This window comes from Schistosoma mansoni, chromosome 2 (assembly GCF_000237925.1).
Source record: "Schistosoma mansoni strain Puerto Rico chromosome 2, complete genome".
NCBI classification, from domain to species: Eukaryota; Metazoa; Platyhelminthes; class Trematoda; order Strigeidida; family Schistosomatidae; genus Schistosoma; species Schistosoma mansoni.
In genome coordinates, this window is record NC_031496.1 from 32,655,631 (window position 1) to 32,671,650 (window position 16,020).

General features: G+C 35.8%; 1 non-coding gene across 1 annotated transcript; it reads left to right on the forward strand.

Annotated features, from left to right (window-relative positions):
* The first annotated feature begins 3,609 nt into the window (after window positions 1-3,609).
* Smp_tRNA_00646_Pseudo_TTG.1.1 lies at window positions 3,610-3,679 on the forward strand. Its single transcript has one exon. It is a non-coding gene (tRNA).
* Window positions 3,680-16,020: the final 12,341 nt, after the last annotated feature.

Genomic DNA, 16,020 nt, shown 5'->3' on the forward strand with positions numbered 1-16,020 from the left:
ATAAATAATCATTTTCCAAATAATAAATAAATATATTAATAGCTTCATAAATTTATTGATCAAATGTGGTTATTTGGATATAAGTGAATGATTATACAAGTATAGTTTTGTAGGTGTCACTGAACCCTAGCCAAATCATCTTGCAGTTGGGTCACTAAATACCGAACAGATCATCGATCTCCGTCAAGGTCAAAGAAAATCAACGCATATCAGTTAAATATACGCCATGAACTAACCCATGTGGCAGTTGTTCTACTTTCGATTTGTATCTACTTTAACTAATATGTTCCTGTAATAACGTCCTTTGTGTTGTACAGTCTTCAGAGCATTCATGGTCCTTGGATACGTCGATGGGACAATCTACGTAATGTGCTGATTGCGAAGAGTGACTTCAAAGTTAACTTGTTCGTTTCACCGTTTCCGTCTAACTTGAATAGACATCCTGTCATTCGACATAGATCATGAACGTTGATAGTCCACAGTTTCAATAAAATGTTTTCCAGGATTAAATCAAATATAGCTTCAATTGATTAATGATCTTAACTATTAAAAATTACTATAATATCCACAAAAACCCCTTCTGATAATAATCAACATATGCTCACTTGTGACTGGCTCCAAAAGATATTTCCTGGAGTTCTAGTGAGAAGCAGTGACCAGTTGAGTTTAACCAGGTCTGTTGTAAGATAGTAACTCACTGAAGACATTGGTGGATGTGCCGCTCAATTTCGTGGATCGGTTGAAGTTAGACATTAACACCGTTGGATGCTGGCCAGCTCAGTGGTCTAGAGGTTAAGCGCTCCCGCGCGAGAATGATAGATCCTGGGTTCGAATCTCAGGAGGCGGTATCGTGGATGCGCATTATCACTGAGAAATCCCATAATAGGACGAAACGGTCGTCTAGTGCTTCCAGTTTTTTCCATGGTTGGTCTAGCTTCAATTGACTCATGATTTCAACTAGTGAAATAAACATACTTGATTGATATAATAACTTTTTTTCATGTTTTCAAATGAATTTTAATCCAGAAATTATAGAGATAAAGGATTTCATAGTAGAAATAACATTTTAATTATTTAACATAGAGGATAACTTTGTTAGTTTTAGCGGACATAACTAACTAAAGGCTCTCGGTTTAGTACTCCCGCCAGTCACTGATAGGCTCTATACACTCAGCTTAGTAGTCTAATATTTATCTACTTCTCACAAGCAAATGTATTAATCTTCGCAAGAGTTTTCATCTTTCCTGTTTATCTTTCAGGTAGATCGTTTGAGAGTATAATGAGATCATTTCGTGCCAAAACCTCAGTTCTGAAGATTCCCACCGGAGATTTCCATGACTGAGTTATTTGATTTCCACTGCTATCTTCGACATAGTGAGATGTTGACTGGTATAGAAGTAGATCAGAGAAGCGCTAGGCTATACTGTTATATAGGTTAATTCAGTAGTATGAATCATTGAAGCTTTTAGAAAGTTGCATGTAATTGTAACCGACTGTCTGTTTACCTATCTACCACTTTATTATTAAATGTATTACATATCATATTCATTGAATTATAGACACATTCTTCTTAGAGGTACGTCGTTTTTTTTACTTCATTACCTATTTTGTCACGCAATATGGGAGTGGCAATTAGAAATTTGATAGCAAATGACCTAATATAAACATTAGATTTTGTGTTAAACGCCTATAAATTAGGTGTAATGAATAGAGGAACAACTAAACACCAACTATAATCCATATTAGATTTCAAATTAATCTGCAAAATATTAAAAAGAGATTTAAATATGCCACGAAAAGAAGTGAACAATCATTGAGATAGTGGAGAAGATTTGTAGATCAGGGGGATGATTTTGATGGAGTTTTGTTCTTTGAGCTGGATAGTTTGGTCGTGGAGCTTTCATCAACCGTCTGAACGACATCATCAGCACAAATTTCAGGTAGGAGTCTACTTCTGATGATATCGTTCAGAAGGACGATGAAAGCTCTACGACCAAACCATCTAGCTCAAAAAACAAAACTCTATCAAAATGAACAATCATTGTTTCTAATGGAAGTAAAGTACCAATGTTAAAGAGTTAAATGTCAATTAAGAGATTCATTTAGTTTCAAACTTGATACTGAAACTGCTAAATACAAATAGAATAAATATAATCGTTTATTATCAGAAGGGGGTTTTGTGGAGATTTTAGTAATTTTGATATAGTTGAGATCATGAGTCAATGGAAGCTAGACCACCATGGAAAACCTGGAAACACTGGACGGTCGTTTCGTACTATTGTAGTCTATGGTCTATTATGGTCCAGCTTGGTAGTCTAGCTTCAATTAACTTATGATCTCAACTATTGAAATTACTATAATATCCACAAAAACCCCTTTCAATATGTTAAATATATAAGTGACAGAATCAATGGAAAGATTGCAATAATCTAACTTTCGGTAAGGTAAAATAAAATAACAATAAAATAACCATGATTTAAATTTATTGAATACATTCATCCTGGGAGGCAAAATCCAACTCACACCTCCTCGTTGTGCCTCCTGGATTATGGCACTTATCCCATGTACTAACGTTAGCGGTAACATAGGTGGTGGAGATTGGCCTAATCAACCACTCTATCTATACTCACATATGATCATGAATGCTACAAAGAGTCATTGTATAATTATTGAGGGTTCAAAAAAAATGGAAAAAATGAGTCTGCCCAAAAAATAAAACAGAAAAACAGAATGAAAGTGTTATGTAAGGATTCTGCGTAAGCAATGCAAAAACAACTATTGCATCCCGGTAGTTGTGCTGTGCTTCGATGTAGCACTCTTCTCCAGAAGGATCTACTAGGCTTCACCATGTTCCTATAGCTGAAAGGGGGTACCTCCTATGTCGCCTATTGACACTAATGATTTTAATCATGAAATAATCGAATATTCTTGTTTGAATATAGAAATAAAAGCCAACAAGTTGTATAGTGATAAATTTAGTTTAGTTAACGATGAGTTCTAATAATTAGGTTGTCTTCTAGTTTAGATTGACATTTGAATATGGTTATAGACAGAGTATGCTGTATCCTTAAATATTTGGATAATGAATATGTATGCAACTGAAATTATTGAGCGAATACATAGATAACCAATCCCTAGTTTTCTTTTAAAAGAATATTTATTGTTGGAAGTGAAGAAAACAACCAAATTCTTTCTAATGTTAACTTTTAGAATAAATTTTGTAGATGGGTAACTATTATAGATAATGTACTTTTTTTTAATAAACATTAATACATCTTAAGCAGAGATGAATAGTGGCTAACAGTGGAATCCAGTTTGACGCGCGTTTCGTTCTATTTTAGAATTGTCAGCTGAATGTACCTGTAGCTGAGAGTTAACATTCACTCTGAAACTCGAACGCAGTACCCTCGCTTCAAACGCCATCGCGTTATTCACTCGGCCAATGAGTCCTGATAGCCACTTGCTTGTGCGATGGAGTGAAGTTTAAATTCATTTAATATTTTTCATTTGAATCTTCCCATTGATGTTTAGGACTGCAACTGGTCAGTCTGTAATTGGCATATGTGTATACTGTGCGTATTGCCTCGATATAGCAAGAGGCTTTCAGAGCTCACTGGCCGAGTGGATAACGTGATGGCGTTTGAAGCTAGGGTACTGGGTTCGAGTCTCAGAGTGGATATCAACTCTGAGATACAGTTACATCCAGCTGACGAGTCCCAAAAAGGACGAAATGCGCATCTTGGATTTCACTGTTAGCCACTATCCATCGTTGCTTAAAATTAAAATTATTTCAATGAATATAATGGTTAACAGATGTTTAGAATAATTTAGTTCGTAGAGTGTAAGTGAGTGAGTGGGTCGGAATGGGACGGATATTCGGCGTCTTACTAACTATAAGGATATGGATACACTTTGTATGAATAAATAGTGGCTACGCCGATGTGTATTGATATCTTAGGATGCTTTAAGGAAAAGGTTATGTAAGGGTAATGAAACTATTAACAGTGATTGAGGGTAATCTTTCACTATGATAGAATAAACAAATATATGATTTCCTTACCCTTACATAACCTCTTTTATGTTGATTATAATGATTGGTAACTATATTATCTGTTCTACTCTTCACTATTACATTCTAATATATCAATACACATTGATCTAGACCATGTGTATCCGAGAAGTTGATTTCGGTTGCATTCCGAACACTCATTTAAACTTCACAAACTACGCTATTCTAAACATTTGTTAATAATCATATTTATAGAAATAATTGTAATTTTAAGCAATGATGGATAGTGGCTAGCAGTGGAATCCAATTCGCGAGTTTCGTTCTATTCGGAACTCGTCAACTGGATGTACCTTCATCTCAGAGTTGATGTTCACTCGGGAACTCGAACTCAGTACCTTTCACTTTAAACACCATCGCGTTATCCACTGGGAAGATTTAAATAAACAATACTAAGTGAATTGGATTGTAATTTTAGATTCTATGCTGTTTGTTGATGAGAAACCATGAAATAGACTGATGAATTCACTTTATACTGCATTCTTTATTGTTCTTAATCTGTTTAAATTTATCAAAGGATCCAGTTGCATGAAATAAAATTTTAAAAGTGAAGGTTTTATTGGAAAAGATTTTGATGGAGTTTTGTTCTCTGAGCTGGATGGTTTCGGTCGTGGAGCTTTCATCGTCCTTCTAAACGAGATCATCAGCACAAAAGATTAGAACAGTAATATAGTCGAGCTATTACCTCATGAGCTAGTATATAGTATACAACTGGTTAGTTCGCGGTAGTCATCGTTGACCTTGACGAGATCCGGAAAAATGTTCAACGTTTAATCATTTATCGTTTAACATAGACACAATTCAGTTTGATAGATGATTTTGCGAGGGCTCAGTGACGATTCATTGACCTTACAGATGCATATGATTTCATTTAGTTTTCCTTTTTCTAAAGAAATGCTAATGAGTTATAAAAATGATAGGAATACTGGTTAGCGGCCTATGCTCCTCGACGAGGGGTAACAGACGTAAGTAAGTAAGTAAGTAAGTAAGTGATATTCAAATGAAGTGATTCTTATCTGAGTTCTTGATTTTTCTCATTTCAATAGCTCCTTTGGACATAACTGTCTATCATAATTACAGATTATAACTTTGTATCAATAAATCTTTAAGTGATTGATTGAGTTCATCAACATGATCACTTATACTCATTTTTATACCTTATGGCTCTTATTGAACAGAATGGTTACATGCAGTTGTGAATATTCACAGTTATCATCATGTTTTTTATCCTGAGAAGACTAGAGAAAATTGAATGACAGATAGATTAATAGATAGATAGACGAACGTGTAGGTAGATAGCCATCATGATAGCTAGACAGGTATATATATAAATAAACAAATGTAAAAGGAACTGAAGTCAACTTAAAATGAATAACCAACGTGTGATTTAACATAGGATTACTATTTTGTCAAATTAGGACGAAACGGCCGTCCATTGCTTCCAGGTTGTCGATGGTGGTCTAGCTTCAATTGACTGATGATTTCAACTATGACGATACTGAAATCTCTACAAAACCCCTACTGAAATTAGGAACAGTTGATAAGTTGAGAAAGATTTCTGTAAAATCTCAGATGTACGAAATGATATATCGTCAGAGAGCTAAAGCTGTCCTCGCTTTGCTAATCTTCACCTATATATCAGCATCAGATCCAGTTTCGCAGATTCTGAGAACCGCCAAGTTGTATCACCTTATTTCTGTCGCTATTTGATTGGTCTTTACAGTCTCCTACATTGTTTGGACGTTCCATGTACCTATAAAAATTGTTGCTCTGATTGTTAGAAGGGTCATCGGCTACATGACTTCCGAAGAATTACTGGTTTTATCCTGAGACGTCCAAATTCTTCCTCCAACACTCAAGGCTGAGTTTAAATGTTTTAAATTGTTTATTCTGCTCAGTGTAGCAGCAGCTTCAGTAGCGATAGATCTCAATATACACAAAGGGAAAAGCAAGATTCTCCGACACAATACAACATGCGTCAATCAAGTCACACTTGATGGGAAAGCTTTGGAGGATGTAGAAACCTTCACATATTTTGACAGCATGATTGACGAACACGGTGAATCTAATGCAGATTTGAAGACGCGGATCAACAATGCAAGAGCAGCATAGTTACAAGTGAAGAACATCTGAAACTCAAATAATTTGTCAACCAACACCCAGATCAGAATTTCTTGTACAAATGTCAAGACAGTTCTACTGTATGTGGTGGAATATTGAAAAACTACGAAAGCCATCATCCAGAAGATACAGGTGTTTATTAACAGTAGTCTACAAAAAGCGTTTCGAATCCGTTGGCCAGACACTATCAGCAACAAGCTACTGTGTAACAGAATAAACCAGATTCCCTCAAGTGGAGGAAGAAAACAGGGAGAAGAGTTGGCAGTGGATAGGACACAGATTGAGGAAAGAAGCCAACTGAGTCACATAGCAAGTCCTCACTTGGAATCACTAAAGTCGAAGTAGAATAGGAAGATAAAAGAACACATTATGCCGATAAATGGAGACAGATATGAGAAGAATGAAGAACGACTAGATAGAACTAGAAAGTAAGGGTGAAGATAGAGTGGGTTGTAGAATTCTGGTCAGCAGCCTACGCTCCATCGCGTTATCTATTTAGATACTGAGTCCTGATCAATCGCAGTCCCAGACATCAATGAGAAGATTTAAATAAACGATACAAAATGAATTTAAAGTTCATCTCATTGCACAAGTAAGTGGCTTTCTGGAATCAGTAGTTATGTGAATAAGGCGATGGTATATAAAATAAACAGTACCGCGTTTTAGTCCCAGAGTGAACAACAATTCTGAGATGAGGATACATCCAGTTGATCAGTCTCAAATAAGGAGAAACTCACATTCTGGACTCCAATTTTTAAGCCACCATCAATCTTTACTTAAAATGACAGAATAAATTTATGTGATAGCATGATTATTTCAATAAATCAATAAATCAATTAATCAATAAATACAAACCAAATCTATCCCAAATTGTTTTAGTTGTCTAGGTCAAAACAAAAACAAACATTGAGACGTTATTCAATTTAATTTTTCAAATTAAATTAACCCTGGCAACTAATCAAATTCATGACCTATTGATTTTAAGGTTTAGATTATTTAAAAAAAAAAGTGAAATGAATGAAAAAGCGTTCATTTTTAAAAACATGATTATTGAATTTATTTCATTTATAACATTAATTAAACTATATATGATTGTGGGATCGCACTGCTGAGGAGTCCCATAATAGGACGAAACGGCCGTCCACAAATCCCCTTCTGATCATATATGGTTTATCAGAAGGGGGTATTGTAGAGATTTTAGTAATTTTATATAGTTGAATTCATGAGTCAATTAAATATAGACCGCCATGAAAAACTTTGAAGCATTGGATGGCCATTTCATCCTATTCTGATAATTATCCTATTTAATTGTCATTTAATAAGTGAGAGAAAATACTCCATCCGTCGACTCCTTCAAAAGAAAGTTGGATCAGCTGAGAGACCATCATTGCCTGGACTAACACAGGCCATCAAGCCTCCTGTCCCTTCTAAACTGAAACTGAAACTAATTGTTAGGTTATTTAAATTAATAGTTTATAATTGATATTTTTTTAATGGTTAAGTGTTTAAATGAAATGCAAGACATTTTAATTGAACCTGTTCAAGAATATTTCCAATGATTGTGATTGTTATTTATAAGCCTTATAAAAACAATACTATCGACACCCGCGAATGTCCTGGTACGGCCGAGAGTGAATAGAGTCCGCTCTCTCTATCTCTCTCTCTCGAAATGCTCTCACATATCCACGCATATATAGCCGCTAACAGGGAATTCATACTAACTGCCTTCTCGTGGCATTACTGTTGTTTACGAAATTGAGAGGACGAAAAACGAATGTCCGGCCGGGTCGGTGGACACGGTGAGTTCACCTAGGGGATTTGGAAAACCCTAATTCCAAACCTATGGTGCACATGGGCTCCAGTATCCTGAAGGAACAAATGGTGTATAAACCAAGTTTTGGTCACCCTCTACCATGAGACTGCCTCTCCTTACGATGCTCTACTGCCTTGTGGATCAGATCTTTAGGTCAAAGGTTCCGGATTTGACCCTCTAAGAAAACTACCTGCTTCAGTTTTGACACCCGGGCAGTATCACAGTGTTTACACAAATCAAATGAGATTTGTGTGGCGCATATATATCTGGTGCTTCCTTGTACCAATATTTGTGTTTAAATAAATAAATGAATAAAAGTACTAGGGATGTTAGTAAAAAATTGCAATTCAATAGTTGAATTCATGTGTTCATTTAAGCTAAATCACTATTAAAAACCTGAAAGCATTGGACGATCTTTTTGTCCTACTATGAGACTACTCAGCAGTGTGCGTTCACCATCCTGAACAAAAGGGATTCGAATCAAGAACCTTCGGTGTCGCGTGTGAACGCTTAATTTCTAGACCACTGATCAGGTCAGCATACTACGTCGTTAATTTTTAACGTCAACCAATTAACTGAATCGCACCACCGTTAATCAATGTCTTCAGTGACTCATTATCTCATATGAGACCCGTTTGAACTTGGTATTGCTTACTTAAATCTTCCCATTGATGTTTAGGACTATAATTGATCAGTCTGTTGTTGACATATGTGCATCTTGTGCGGATCACCTCGATATTGTCTTGATTTACAAGCATTCTAAGTAAAGATGGATAGTAGCTAAGACGCGCGTTTCAGGACTCGTCAAGCGGATGTGTGTCCATCCCAGAGTTGATGTTCATTTCGAAAGAGAATTGTCGATTTCAGTCCTAAACAACAATGGGGAGATACAAGCAGACAATACCAAGTGAATTTAAACTTCACCACATAGCACAAGCAAGTGGCAGTCAGGACTCAATAGCTAGGTGGATAATCAGATGGCGTTTGAAGCGAGCGGTATTACGTATAAGTCTTGCTGTAAACATGATCTCTGAGATGCAAATACATTCAGTTGACGAGTCCCTGATAAGATGAAATGCACGTCCTGGATTCCACTGCTAGCCATTATATATTCACTTAAATCTTCATTTAAGTTTCAAAGATAATGCAGCAGCTATTTGGAAGATTCTTCCGGTCTCCTACATTGTCCGGACGTTCCATGTACCTATAAAAATTGTCGCTCTGGTTGTTAAAAGGGTCATCGGCCTAATGACTTCCGAAGGAACTCGGCTTTCATCATGAGACGTCATAATTATTCCTTCAATTCCCAGGACAGAGTTTAAATGGTTTGAATAATTTTTTCTGGTTAGCCTGTTAATAGCGAGTTGGGGTAGTTAACCCCATGCACAACCCTCCTCTTTCACCCAGGCTTGAGACCGGCAGTAGCCTCCGGAAGAGCTGCAGTCGAAGTTTTCAAAGATAGTGGTTCAATTATAAACATATTTTATTTTGAGTGGCTTAATTTTTATTGTAGAAAATGTAAATAAAGTTAGAATAATAATTAAGAAGAATTTTGAAGAAGTATTAAGGCTAGTGGTTTTGGAAGCTCTGAAGTTTACATAAGCGGGGCAATTGCAAAAACCTAGCTTCTGATCATGGTTTCAACAGTATAAATATGATTAAAACAGTTTTTGAGAAATTTCTAAATATTCTGTTTATGAATGTGATAGATGAGTTGCTCTCGATGAAATAATTCCTTTATTTCAAGATGTTCTATTCTTAAGCTTCTTACAAATTCTTTACTACTTACTCTTAACTTTGTAAGATAATTCTCTTAAACAAAATATTGAATAGAACATAATTGAATGATTAACTTTCATAACTCATAGAAAGTCATAAATCAATAAATATTAATGTAAGTGATTAAACAAAATAGTTTATCAATCTACCTAATGCTCAATTTATTCATAATTATTAAATCAAAATTTTTCATAGTTGAAATCATGAGTCAATTGAAGCTAGACCACCATGGAAAACCTGGAAACACTGGACGGCCGTTTCGTCCTATTATGGGACTCCTCAGCAGTGCGCATCCACGAACCCGCTCGCGCGAGATTCGAACCCAGGACCTACCAGTTTCGAGCCGGAGCCCTTAACCGATAGACCACTGAACTGGCATCCAACGGTGTTAATGTCTAACTTCAACTGATCCACGAAGTTGAGCAACCATTCACCAATTGTCTTCAGTGAGTTCCTATCTCACAACAGACGTGGTTTTGAACTCTGTTTTTTGAAATTTGTTAATGATACCTATAAATTTAGTTTATCATTTAAGTTAATGATAACAAAGTCAATTTAAGATGACTTTTGATTATGAAATTTGTAATAATCAAAGTACTTTTAAAAGATTTCCTAATTGCAAAATTTACATTCATTTAAATCATTCATTATTTTTGGAATAGATACCCTGAGTTGTTAATTGGTAGACTGTTTAAACATCTGGTCTACCTGTTCCTGTCATCTAAATATTTCAACAAGTTATCTAATTTCATTTGTTTGTTTTAATACATCATTATGCCTATTAATCGCATAACCTATTCAGGCGCGTTTCTGAAAAGTGTAAGACCTTTCGTTATAAAGGTTACAGAAGGCCTAATCAGAGATATCGTGGTTGCTGGCAATATGCAACGAGATGAATGTACATTATTCACATGTCGATTGACTAGGCTGCTAAATTCTAACTGGCGATCACTTAATATTTATCGTCAGGAAGGACGAAGAAGTAAGAAACGGAAACTTGTTGAAGTACTTTGTGCTGAGAATTCTATATTGTACCAAAAATATAATATTGAATAAAGTTAACAATAATAATAATTCAGTTTTTAACACAGTGATCTAGAACTACAGCGCTCGCGTTCGAGACTGATAGGTCCTGGATTCGAATCTTGCAAGGTAGGATCATGAATGCGCACTATTAAAAGAGTCCCACACTAGGACGAAACGGTCGTCCAGTATTTTCAAGTTTTCCATGATGGTCTAGCTTCGATTGACTCATGATTACAATTGTAAAAATAATAACTTTTTTTCCTGTTTGTACATGTAATTCATTTTAGGGTCAGGGTCACTTACATAAGGTCAAATTACCTTGAACCAATTCAGTCTATCATTTCGATTTTTTGGAATGATTTCACAAAAAAAAGTAGTTTATAATTACATATCTAATCATCTTTGTAAAGAGAACATTCACTTTTCATTTTTGTGTAAATTAGAAATAAAAAGCAGTAGCCAATTAGAGACTGACCAGTTGCAGTCCTAAATATCAATGGGAAGATTTAAACAAACAATACTATAATTATCCTTTTAATTAAATAATAATAATGCGATTGTAATTATAGTGTAATGTATATTACTAATGTCGATGGATATAAGTAGTATTTATCATCGATCGAAAGTGAAATACCTGTCGGCAGAAGGTTAAGAAGATCAAAGAAAAGAGAATGAGAACAAAGAATAATTGATGTAGAAATGAAGTGAGAGACGATTGATTGACATTTTGCAAATGAAGTATTTACTGTATGATTCTCAGATTTTACTAAGAGATCCTGTAATTTTGAGTTGAGATACACTCGACTGTCCCCATTTGTATTCTCGTTCATTACATAAGTAATTATCGTAGTCGATGAATATTCATTCATTTGTCTCATGAATCATTTTGATTTGTTTATAATCTAACATATGACAGTATTATCAGAAGGGGCTTTATGGAGACTTCAGTATTTGCATGGTTGAAATCATGAGTCAATTGAAGCTAGACCACCATGGAAAACCTGAAAACACTGGACGTGGATGCGCACTGTTGAAGAGTCCCACAATAGGACGAAACATCTTCCAGTATTGTTTAATAAAACAAATAGCTGTAATCACTTAATGAAATAATGAAGATTTATTGCTTAGATGATTGTTTTTAATGTTGTCAAGTTCTCTGAACTAGAAGGGTTGTTGAATTATGAAAACTTCAATGCCGTTTTGGATAATATCATCAGAGCATACCTCATAAACCTAAAGTGTTCAGTTAATCAAAGAGAACTCAAGACATTCAAAATACATAATCTATGTTACATTCAAAGAAGATACGTGGATCAAAGTTGAAAATTACATCAATTATAGATTAGTATATAAGAAGAAGCAATACACATTGAGGAGAAATCATAGGAATTATTCAAAGGCTGACTATCTATAGAATAAATTTGGTGTGGAAGATAGAAGCTAATCTTATAAGTCACTTAATATCAATCACAAAACTGACTGACTATCATGGGTAAAATCAGTTAAGGTCAGATATGTTGTAAACAAGAATTTACAATTGAAGACGAAAAGTATGATATAAAACAATTTATGATTGGCAACTAAAGTTAGGATAGCTCGGAATCAAGTAGATGATTTGGACTTCGCAGATAACCTAGCCCTTCTATCCCATACACACGAACACCTGCAGATGAAAACAACTAATGCAGCAACAGCCTCTGCATCAGTTGGCTTCAACATACAGAAAAGACAAAGCATCATCCTCAATACAACATGGGTAACAACAACCCAATTACACTTGATGGAGAAACTCTGAAAGAGGTGGAATCTTTCACGTCCCTGAGAAGTATCATCGATGAATAAGGAGGATTGGATGAAGACGTAAGGGTGAGGATTGGCAAAGCAAGGATAGCATTCCTACAGTTGAAGAACATATGAAACTCAAAACAACTGTCAACCAATATCAAAGTCATAATCTTCAATAAGAACGTCAAAACAGTCAGTTATATTCTAAGGAGCTGAAATGTGGAGAAGTATCACAACCATCATCAAAAATGTGGAAGCATTTATAAACAGTTGTTCCCGTAAGATACTGAATGTCTGTTGGACGCATACCATCGGCAACAATCTGCTGTGAGAGAGAACAAACAAACTTCCAGTTGATGAGGAAATTAAGAAAAGACGATGGAAGTGAATCGGACACACATTGAGAAAATCATCAGACTGCATGACGAAGCAAGATTTCGGAATGTTAACATCGTTTTCACTATCAACTAGATAACAAATGATTACACTGTTGAAAGTAGGTTTTTCTTTTAATCTTTATGTTTATGAAATTCCCCCCAGGATACAAGCACTAACCATCCTTTCAGTTTTTATGATGTATATACAGTGGCAATTACATCTACATTGACAAATACTGCTTAAGGTAACACTAGGTGGGATTATGTCTATTTTTGATTATTTCAATAACTATATAGCTTGGTACGAGGAGGGGATAACTTCACAGATGGATATGCCTTTTTACAGCTATATGGTCAATTTAAATTTCCATTAACACATCTCAGTATATCATCTTTAGCCTTAATTATGAGTTTTCTCACCATTTCTCTTGAAAGAATCAATATTGTCCTTATTTGTTTGTAAGCCATGGAGATGAATTTAGCTTACTTACTTACTTACGCCTGTTACCCCTCGTCGAGGAGCATAGGCCGCTCACCAGCATTCTCCATTCAACTCTGTCCTGAGCCTTCCTTTCCAGTTCTTTCCAGTTACTATTCAGCCTTTTCATATCGGCTTCTATTTCCCGGCGTAGTGTGTTCTTTGGCCTTCCTCTTTTCCGCTTCCCCTCCGGATTCCAAGTTAGGGATTGAGTCGTGATGCACATTGGTGATTTCCTTAATGTATGTCCGATCCACTTCCAATGTCTTTTCCTAATTTCCTCTTCAGCTGGAAGCTGGTTTGTCCTCTCCCATAGAAGAGGAACTCCGCCTGTAGCTCTTCTAGAGTTACTGCCGGTCCCAAGCCCGGGTAAAGGAGGAGGGTTGGGCATGGGGTTAGCGACCCCATCCCGTAGAAAAGCTAACTCGCTAAAAAAACGCTAACCAGAAAAAATAATTCAAACCATTTAAACTCTGCTCTGGGAGTTGAAGGAATAATGACGTCTCATGATGAAAGCCGAAATTCTTCGGAAGTCACGAGACCGATACACCTTCTAACAACCAGAGCAACACTCTTTATAGATGAATTTAGGCTATGAATGAATTCATTTGACCATGTAATGGTTGTTCTTGTTTTCTATCTGTTAAAATATCTGTTAAAACATATCCCAAGAATGATAAGCAAAAATGAATAGTGGCTAGCAGTGAAATCCAGGCCGCGCATTTCGTCCTATTCGGGACTCGTCAGCTGGATGTACCTGCATCGCAGAGTTGATGTTATCTCTGGGATTCAAACCCAGTACCTTTCATTTTAAACGCCATCGCATCATCCATTTGGCCACTGATTCCCGATAGCCAAGGATAAAAAAAGACACATATTTGTTTCATCTTATCTACGATAGTATTTAAAAATCAATAACTATATACACGGACTATATGACGATTCGTTAAAGATCTCATATGGCAACCATATAGCTGAAAACAGTGTAATAATGTTGGTAATCGAACGTAATTATATCTCAACAAGAATACTATTTCAGGGAGTGAACAGTTTGTAGAAATTAGTTTGATATGACTGATACCACCATCTGAATAACACTTTAAAACCAGTAAGTAATAGGAAATTATAAATATTTTGCTAATAGAGATTCTTTCACCTGTTGAGATAAGATGGTGGTTGGAGGTGGTCAACAGGAAACCCCCGGACCCGTATTTCGTGCTACTTGGCACTCGTCAGCAAGTTGTACTGTAATCTTGAGGGAACTGGTACTCCCTGACGGATTCGATCCTGTTTCACTCAGCTTCACAGTCAGAGATGTTACCACTGAGCTATTTGCGCCACCAATTAGTTCACAACCCTGGTCCACGGTTTTTTGTTAATCACCTCCAGCCACCATCTTATCTCGACATAGTATACACAGTGTCGAGCCACTTAGACTAGTGGCCACATTTCAACTTGAACGATAGCATTCGATCAGCACTAAGAAGGACTTGACATGCATGACATTGATCACCAACCAGTGATCAATCAACTGTGATTCATTTATCTGGTCATACATTACTCTTAGATGATAAGTTTTGATGAATTATATATTGTCTTTTTGACGAAGATTATGAAAATGTATGTCATTTTACAGTAGATTGTTTAAGAACTTTGAGTAATGTAGGGGTATCCATTGAATATTCAGTGTTCAGTTATTTCGTGATACTCAGAAGAGTTGATCATTTTCTTATTCACATCTGTTTGCTATAAATATATCATTGTAGCTCATCCTGACATACTGGTTGAAAAACGTAAATGAAGGGAAAAGTTAAGCCTAAAAATAAAAACTCTAGTCAAAAATTACACACGTATATAGATAACTTATGCTTCTTTTGATGAAATTTTATTGTCTAAGCTAGATGGTTTGGCTGTAAAGGTTTCATCATTCTTCTGAACAACATCATTAAAAACAAACTTCAAGTAGAAATGAAATGTTCAAATTTCTGCACAAATGACTCACAGCTTGTCTTGTAGACTTCGATATTGATTGGGTTCATGTTTACCCCATTTACACAATGTTCGAAAATGTACAATACCATACAATTACTTTATTATTAGAAAAAAAAGAATAATTTCACACCTTCAACTAAGTTTATACATTTCACTACTGTAGAGTCGCACAATAAGAGTAAACTACCTTCCAGTACTTCCATTTTATTTAATTATTTATTTAACACATAAATATTGGCACAAAGGGGCACCGAATACATATGCGCCACACAAATCTCATTTGATTTGTGTAAAGACTGTGATACTGCCCGGGTTTCAAAACTGAAGCAGGTAGTTTTCTTAGAGGGTCAAATCCGGAGCCTTTGACGTAAAGATCTGATCCACAAGGCAGTGGAGCATCGTAAGGAGATGCAGTCCCATGGCAGCTTGTGACCAACGATTTATTCATACGCCATTTGTTCCTTCAGGATACTGAAGTCCATGTATACCATTGGTTCGAAATCAGGGTTTTTCCAACTGCTCTAGGTGAATTTTCCATGTCTACCAACCCGGTTAAAGTGCCGGACATTCGTTTTTCGTCCTC